Raw genomic sequence first — 9,757 nt, forward strand, 5'->3', positions numbered from 1 at the left:
TACGGACATTTAAGGCACACTACCGAAGGTATTTGCTGAAATCATTGATTAGTTACATGTATGACGGTCAAAATGTGACAGAACTGTGCAAGAATGTCAGTTTAACGGATGCTATCTCTTGGACATTGAAAGCGTGGGGTGATATTAAAAAGGAGAAATCATGAAATGCTTTAGCTCAGTGGGATTTTCTTGCGAATTAATGGCCGACTGCGAGGATGATGAAGACGAAGACGTTGACGTGCCACTCGCGTTGTTAGTGCAAGAATTTCGTTGCAACATGCAGAATTTTGAGGACATTTATTGATAGTGATTTACCAAAGGAAGATGATAGTGATTAGTGGGAGGCCAGCTTGCTAGAATCCTTTCGTGAAGATGAGGTCATTGAAAATGAGAGTGAATTTGATTGACAGCAATGACATTCCATTACCTGCAAGTGAAATGACCCCAAAAGAGGTCCTTCAAACACTTACTAAATTGAAACAGTTTGCATTAGAGAAAGACAATGATTTATAAGCTGGCGTATTACAGTTGCAAACAATGATGGAAGACAAAAATGTTAAGTCTAGATGTGGACAGAAACAGTCTACGTTGCATGCGTTCTTTAAGAAATGTTAAGTGTCACTTTGTGGTTGTGCAGACTGTTAAGCTGAGATTTATGCATTGATTAAATACAGAAAATGTTCTATGATTAAAAGGAGCTGTCAGATATGTTTCATGGTGCCATGTGAATTTGAAAAGTGATGTTTGAAAATTAAAAATAAAAATGAAAATTTTGTTAAACGTTTTTCCATTTCAAGTTATATAATATGTACCAGAAAAAATGCCATGCAAATAAAAAAAAACTCGGCATAAAAGATATTTAACGTAATACAAGTTGATATACTGATATACGTAACTTCTCATAATTTAAAAGCCGGAATCCTCTGAAAACCGGACTTTTGACTTGACCCGGATGGGGTCCGCTTTTGAGAGTTTTTACTGTATCAAATAATGATGATTTTATGAATGTGAATTTAATGAATGTTCTGTTAATACCAAATTATTTTTTTTATATTTACCTTATAGTTGTGTTTGCAAAGAATGACAACGCTTACATCAGGGAAGTACTTACAAACATAGATATCCATTATTTTATCTCAATTGTACTTATATAATAGAGTGGAAAATAAAACCGTTTCGTGTGCGTGTGTGTTTTAGTCATGTGCACGAGCGCGTGCTGGGTTAAGGTTTGGGGAGGTTGCGTTTGGAACGTGGCTTTCCCTGTTGGATATCTATCCTTGTTCTCATGAATAATATCATAATTTTTTTACAACAAAGACAATTAGGATATAGTCGTATGTTCATGATTTACCCTTGTTAAACAGCTTCAGATGTTTTTGTCAGCTTACTTATGGTAGGTATAAATATCCATAAGTAAAACAAGAGCACCGCCTGCGGGCGCCATTGCTCGTTTGCAAGTGCTGGACGATATGTTAGAAAAGAGTTATGGTTCTTGGCCTTCTTACTAATCTTAACTGATGACAAAAAAAATGTATGAAGATTCAAAGCTATAAATAATAAGTATTCAAGAAAAGTGGACTTAAACAAAAAAACAACAACAACAACACCCCCCCCCCCTCTAAAAACAAACAAACAAAAAACACACACACACACACACAAGAAATACCGATTTTCTAAGTTAAAAAGGCCCATTGTTCAGTAATGGTGCTTGACCTACATACTAATCTTAAGATAATAAACAAGTGTACAAAGTTTCAAAGCCATATCTCTAACAGAATTCAAGAAAATTGGACCTAAATAAAAAGAAATTCAAATTTTCTAAATATACTAAGGGCCATAATTCAGATAAAATGCACATTATACTTATGGCTCTTGGCCTACCTACTCATCTAAGGATGGTAAACAAGTCTGCAAAGTTTAAAAGCTAGTGTTCCTATAGTATAGGAAAGATCGCCGTGACGTCACGCATCAAGATCTGTTTATCTGATGGTGGGCAGAACAATGTTTTTACATCGTTTGTGTATGGGATCGGAATTTTTAATTTTTATTAACTTTTTCGCTCGTTTACGGATTTTCAAAATCTAAAAAGTTTTGAAATACTTACAATTTTCATATTTCCGTATTCAAATATCATTTATAAATGAATAACCGTTTTAAATGACATATAATTTTAATAACGGCGTAGTGATGTCCAAAACTTTTAGAAAACACTGTAAGTTAAGCGTTCATAATAAGAGCTAATCCATTTTATTTCGAAATAATAATTAAAAGTAATTAATAAATTGCTTGTTTTACTTTTATTTACACTGTCCTGTGACTTTGGAACATGGTGGGGGTAAGAGTGAGGTTAGGTGCACCATAAACCGATTTAAGCTCCCCAGTGGTGGTTTTGCCACTGACCGTTCCAAGGCGGTGCCACACTGTGTTCCTTTATTTGTTTGTTTTGTCCTTGTGTGTTTCCTTTGTGTGTATGTGTGTGTGCGTGCGTGCGTGCGTGTGTTGATCGTGTGCGCGTCCGCGTGCTGGATTTGCGTTTGGGGAGGCTGCGTTTTTAGAACGTGGCTTTCCCTGTTGGATATTTTTCCTTGTTTTTTTTTTTTTACAAGCTTTCCATTGATCAAAAAAATATTGATATAATTTGCGTTTTAAGAAAGTTTAGAAAAAAAAACATGGACGTTCGGCGACTGTCCACCCGATCAATGTCTTATCAGTTCTAATAATAGAAAATACAACGGGTTTGTATACAAACACGACCTCTCCTATTCAAGTAAAATGGACCTAAACAAAAATTTTAACCTAGAAATTCAAATTTTCTAAGTACAAAAATGGACACAGATTCTGACAAAATGCAGGTTAGAGTTATGCTTCTTTGTTTACCTACTTTTCAATAATGACAAACAAGTGCGCAAAGTTTCAAAGCTGTGGCTTTTATAATTTTTGAGAAAACGTGGACCTAAACAAATGTTTTAACCAAGATAAGTACATAAAGGGCCATAATTCGGACAAAATGCTTTTTAGAATTATGGTTCTTGGCCTACCTATTTATCTGTTGATGATAAACAAGTGTGCAAAGTTTCAAAGCTGTAGAGATATAACCATTTTTTGAGAAAAGATGGACCTAAACAAAACATTTAACCGACGCCGACGATCAAGCGACGATATTACCTCGTTTTTTCTTCCTTCAATAAATACATGACAGGTAGGATTAGTAAAGGTGTGATAATATTGATTACCTATGCCTATATTATACACTAAAAGTCTGATTATATCGAACAAAGACAAATATCAATTTCATATTGCAGTCTGTTCATACTAAATTTCTCCACCTACTAAAGATTAAAATAAGTTTATTCCGGTCATCCTTAGTATGTTTGATACACAAATCAGGTGATATTGAACAAATTTTCTGTGTCCATCCGTGGCATATAGTATACTTAAACGCTGATGATGTTGAACAAAAACAAGCATCAGTTCCCTGTGGCCATCCGTGGTCTATCATTTAATAAAAGTTGGACTTTATTGGGAAAAGCCTGGCACCAAGTGACGTGGCCATCCGTGACATATAACATGCTTATATTCTATTGATTTCGAACTATAAACAACATCATTTCCGTCTGGCCATCCATCACATGTAAATTTACTTAAATGTTGGTTAGACCGAACAAACACCAAAAATAAAACAACATCATTTCACTGTGGCCACCCGTGACATGTAAAACATTTAAATACTGATGATATCAAATTAAAACAAACATAATTTCGATGTGACCATCTGTGACTTCACCTTTGGAGTTTTCTCTTTTTCTAATAAATGAATATCATAGCAGCGTTGTTTGTGCCGTGTGGCGGCCGTAAAAAGTATCCCCGGCTGTTATACTTCCATCGTTTCAGATCGTACAGCACGGCTTTTATGTCGTGTTATTGGCACTGTTTAGTTTTTCAGCTTGAACCTTTCGCTTTCATAGCTATATATTGTTTAGGCTTATTACCCTTTAGTCTTTTGGCAATTCCTGCGATATGCAGGTTCCATAACCTTAGATCCCCTTTCTAAGTTTGTTTAGTTTTGCTCATTGTTTTCTCGTTTAGGACAAACCCATTATGTTAACTGGGGACCATACGCCTCTTTTCATGGAATTACACGCTAGTGTATCATTGAATGTTCCGTGTGCACCGCCGTATGAACGACTGCGGATGTCTCTAAATTGTTTTTTGTACTTGTAGCATGTGTAAATGTTGAGTTCTGCGCAACCTGGGGCTAGAGGACGTAGAAGATAGCATGCATTTCCACTACCGTCCATGAACAGGCTCAATCAAACCGAGCCTGCAACATTTTCGTTTTTGTCGTCTTGAGCGACCTGTGGAGTTTTCACTTTTCTATTTCTTTTTCATATAATTAAAAAAGGGAAATGACTAGCATCATTCGATGTGGTTATCCGTGGCCTGTATGCACATAAATGTTGGTGAGATCGAACAATAACAAATATTATTTCGCTATGTCCATCCGTGACCTTTCGTGTGATAAAATTCCGGCTTTACCGAGAACACTGTAATAAGCTTATCGAACAGTAACAAACACCATTTTCCTGTGTCCATCCGTTAACTGTATTATACTTAAATGCTTATATTTGCGAAACACATATGTCATTTCACTGTGGCCATCCCTGACCTGTAATTTACTTAAATGCAGGTGTTACTGAACAAAGAAAAATGTGATTTTTCTGCGGCCATCAATGACTTGGTTGTGATATGGAAAAAGGCAAATATGTTACTATGGCCATCCTTGACTTCCCGCGGGAACGAACAAAAACAACCGTCAGTTTACTGTAATAAACTTAAATGCTGTTGATCTCGAAGAAAATGTAACATCGTTTCACTGGGGCCACCTGAGACCTTGTAATATACTTAAATGCTTGTGATATCGAGCCAAGACAAAGTGACGTCACTGTTGCCATCCTTGGCATGTAATATACTTTAATGCTGACACAAATGACCAAAAGCAACTTCGATTTCATTGTTGCCAACCGCGATCTGTAATTAATACATATGTGCTTAAATGTCGGTGATATTGAGCAAAAACTAACATCATTTATTTTTTGCCATCTGTAACCTGTAATAACATTAAATACTGGTGATACTCACCAAATATTGTCATTGTGGCTATCACTGACGACCTGTACTGGAGATATCGAAGAAAGTCAAATGTAATTTATCTGCGGTCATCCGTGACAATACGGCGCGATCGGACAAAAATAAACGTCAGTTCAGGATGGTCATCCTCGACTTGTAGTATGCGGGAATGCTGGCGATATATATATTAAAGATAAATGTTATTTCACTTTAGCAATCCGAGACGTGTGGTATGCTTAATTAAATATGCCGGTGATGTTGACTAAAGGCATATGCCATTCCCAGTGGTCAACCGTGATCTAGTGCATGCTTAAATGCTAATGTTGTTAAACAAAGAAGAATATCACTGCAGTGTAGCCATCCGTGAGCTTTAATATCCTTAAATGCTGGTGATATCGGTAAATGTCAAGGATGCAATATCATGAATTCATCTTTTATGACGGACAAACAGCCTGGCGAAAATACACACACAATGTACAGACAAATATGATGATATAAATTTTCTTCAGACTACCACCTACTATTTTACTATCTTTCATGTAAAAAGTTTTAAAGTAATAGCAAGATTTACCTCATTTGACTTATGGACAGACAAACAGGCGAAGAGGCGTACAAACAGAGAAATTTAATTAACATGAATATTTTCAATATTATGATTATAAACCAAATGTCACAACAAATTCTCGTGTACATTGTAAGTTATGACAGGACCCACTTTTTGTCATAGGCTTTAACTTCTTTTGCCATTAAATTCATTTTTTTTATCACAGCAATAACATAAAAAGAATACATAGTATTTGCCTTCTATCCATGCATCAAGTTAAATGAAACATAACTTGTAGTTCTAAAGTTACCACAGGTTGCAGTGTTCTGTTGACGGGACTTCGATTGTATCTCAAAGTTTTGGACTTTGAAATGTAATATGTACTTCTGACTGTGCCTGTTTTGATGTCTCAGTTTCTTAAAAAATATGTACCTTCAATAAAAACCCATTGATGAAAACTGTTGCAGCTCCAGGTAAGTATACCCTTACACAAAGGATATGAAAATAAGTCAGCTTTCACAAAATCAATATTTTGAATGCAGAACTACAATTATTATTTAACTACAGATCTTATAAGAATTAATCTATACCATATGCAATATCAATGCTGATGCTTTCACTTATTGTATTTTTTCACAGGTAATACCCAAATGAAATCCTATTGTAATGAATCCTACAAAGTATGGAATTTATCTTTTATTCCGAGCAATCTAGACTGCAATCACTTTATAATGCAGTTGCAAATAATATCTCATGCTTTCAGTATATACGGTATATTTTATATCTGTAATTTCATAATTCATGTAACTAAAAATCAAGGTAAAGCTTATCAGTACCGTTGCAGGTGATTTATTGCTTTTAACTGACTACATGCTTGTAAGCTGGCCATCACCTCAGTTAAGCATGTAATTGGAGCCACCGCCACCTAGCGTGCAAGTAGTTTCTACTCTCTCTGTGGGTCTAGTCCTAAAACTGTACAAATAATTAGGCCTCTTTACCAAGACAGCCAGTCAAACTCCGTTATATTTACCCATATAATTCAGGTTGCATAAAGTATGGAGGCAGTATAGAGATGGAGTGCGGACGAGATAATTGGGCTAATTATTTATTATTCCATGTGTAGTTCCCTACTGTGAGTCATTCAGAATCCCATGAAGACGTCTAGTTACCTCTCTTTCACATGTAATTAATACAATCCCTTGGTTTAAACAATATTTTATTAATCACAAAATTTACAACATGTATATATACATCAAAAAAAGCATACAGGATTGAGTAGGAAGCTGAAAGCTTATTTGAAACTCTCTCCTTAAATATTTACGTTTAGCATGTTAAATCACGGTAACTTATAAAGTGATTGATAATGTAAATTGCTTGCAGTTTATTCATCTACATTAATTTTGTTTTGTTCTTATTATAGGTTTTTAGGTTATAACCACGTTACGTGTATGAACGCAAAAACAAAATAGGAAATAATATAACATTAAAGTCATAGGTTGGCAATATATTAATTGTTATAAAATGTGTGTGTCTATGTGGCAAAGAAAAGAGGTAGGAGGCGAAAAGTAGGAAATTAGAGAAGAAATGAGTTGAGTGGTCGCTTTAGAGACTAGCTTGGATTTGAACTTTGTCTGTATACCGTGTGTAAATATATATGGGTTAGTATGGCAGTGCATAGTAATTATGTTTCGAATCTCCTTGTTTTTTGTATGTACTTTTGTATGTGCATGAATATTGTGCTGTTGTGTGTGTTTGTAATAGAGGTGTCACCATAAAGCAGTGTGTGTAAAGTAATAGTTGTTAGTGGTCTGATATTGTTTAAGAGTTCAGTGCGTTCCATGATATATTTTGGACAAAGAAAGAAATAATGATAGGTGTCTTCCGCTTCACCGCATGAGCATAGAGGACTGTTGACAATATTTTTGGAAAAGAGGTGTTCGTTAAGAGAACTACAATGAGTCCGAAGCCTACAGTGCAGTATTTGATATTTGCGATCTCCAATATAGTAATGACAAGGAGGTTTGTGTATATCAGCAAATAGTCTTCTTTTGAAGGTTGACAAAGTTGGACAGTTTCGAATGTCTGTTGGTAATTGGTTCCAATCAGTTATAGTTGATGGAAGGAAAGAGTTAGCAAAAAGTTGGGTATTACATTGAAAGTTTCTGGTATTGCTTGCATTTCTAAGATTGTATGCAGAGGCCTGTCCAACAGTGTGAGGAACTAGTGTAGAGAGATACTCAGGAGATAGAAGATTATACATTTTATAGAATAGAATGAGTTTGTGTTTTTGTCTTCTGGTTTTAAGAAGCTCGAATCCAGTGTCTGTGTAGAGATTTTCAAATGAGACTAGCTTTGTTGCGCCGGTGATAATTCGACAGGCTTCTAACTGAATTTTCTCAAGTTCTGTCTCTTGTTGTTGAGTTATATTGCTCAACACAACGTCCGAATACTCCAGAAGTGGCCTTATGAATGATAGATAAATAGTTTCAAGTGCTTTTCTATCTAAAACGAATTTTAGGGATCTCATGACGTTTATTCGTTTCCAGGCCTTCTCTTTGATGTTTTCTATATGTTCGTGCCAGCTTCCATCGTTCGAAAATGTAACTCCAAGATGCTTATGGGAATCAACTTCGTTTATTTGGAAACCATTCATAGAGAGGGGAGGATGGATAGGTTTGTTATGTTTGCGTGATATAAGAAGAGTCTCTGTTTTTCTTGGATTGAAATCGACCAACCAATCATTCGCCCAGTTGGTGATTTTCAGAAGATCATAATTAAGAATATCCGCAGCTGCAGTTGGATTATCAACAATGATGTATAGGCTTGTGTCGTCAGCAAACAGTTTGATAGTAGAGTTAATGTCCTTGACAATGTCGTTGATGAAAACGATGAAGAGAAGAGGACCAAGAATAGAACCTTGAGGGACACCAGCAGAAATAGCAACTGTGTCGGAAGAGCCACCAGGAAGGACCACTTTCTGACTTCTATTTGATAGATAGTCTCGGAACCATTCCAGGAGACTTCCAGAAATTCCTGTAGACTCGAGCTTATGGAGAAGACCTCTATGCCAAACACGGTCAAAAGCTTTGGAGATATCGCAAAAGACTGCACGGACTTCTTTCCCTTCGTCTAGAGCTTGACAGAATGTATTGTATATGGATACTAATTGGTTTGTTGTTGAATCATTAGGTACAAATCCAGACTGAAGAGAAGAAATTGTGTTATTCTGTAAGAAGAAATTGAATACCCGCTTATGAATAATTTTTTCTAGTGCCTTGCTAATTGTGCTAAGTAATGATATTGGTCTGTAATTTGAAACTAATTGAGGGTCATTCTTTTTGAAAACAGCGCTGACATGTGCTAGTTTCCATTGTGAAGGAACTCTGCCGTTGCTTAGTGATTTGTTGAAAAGTTTGCAAAGTGGTTGTGACAGTTGGTGCGATAGTTCCTTTAGAATTCTATTATTTACATTGTCCGGTCCAGAAGCCTTTCCAATTGATAATGATTTTAATGTAGTAGCTATTTCATCTTCTGTTATTGTGATTGATCTGAGTTGCGGATGATTTGATATGTTATGTATATGTGGCAGTGCTTTGTTAGTGTCATTTAAGATAGTTTGTGATTGGAAGAAGTTATTTAATATATTAGCCTTTTCTGAGTCAGAGGTGATAAGCTTACCATTGTGGTTCAGAGTTTGTACGTTTGTATTTGGCGTTGTTGGTGCAATGAATTTTTTTTAAGATTTTCCAATAGTCTGATGTTTTAAGGTTTTCATTTTTTAGTTGATCTGACAGCTTTTGTGAGAGCTGTGATTTTGCGTTTCTGAGTAGCTGGGTTGTTTTATTACGTAGTTGTTTGTACTTGTGCCAATGTTGTTCATTTTGCGTTTGTTTTGCTTTGTCATATGCCCGTTTTCTTTTTCTGATGTATTTGCGTATGTCGTTGTGCATCCATGGCGGATCTGTTTGTCTTATTGTGGCTATTTTGTTAGGTATATGCTTTTTTGAAATAAATAGTATGTGTTCAGTCAGATTGTGTGCATGTGCATTAATGTCATGGTGTTCAAAGGAGTCCCAGTCAGTAGAT

This window comes from Mercenaria mercenaria, chromosome 6 (genome assembly GCF_021730395.1).
Source record: "Mercenaria mercenaria strain notata chromosome 6, MADL_Memer_1, whole genome shotgun sequence".
Lineage (NCBI taxonomy): Eukaryota > Metazoa > Mollusca > Bivalvia > Venerida > Veneridae > Mercenaria > Mercenaria mercenaria.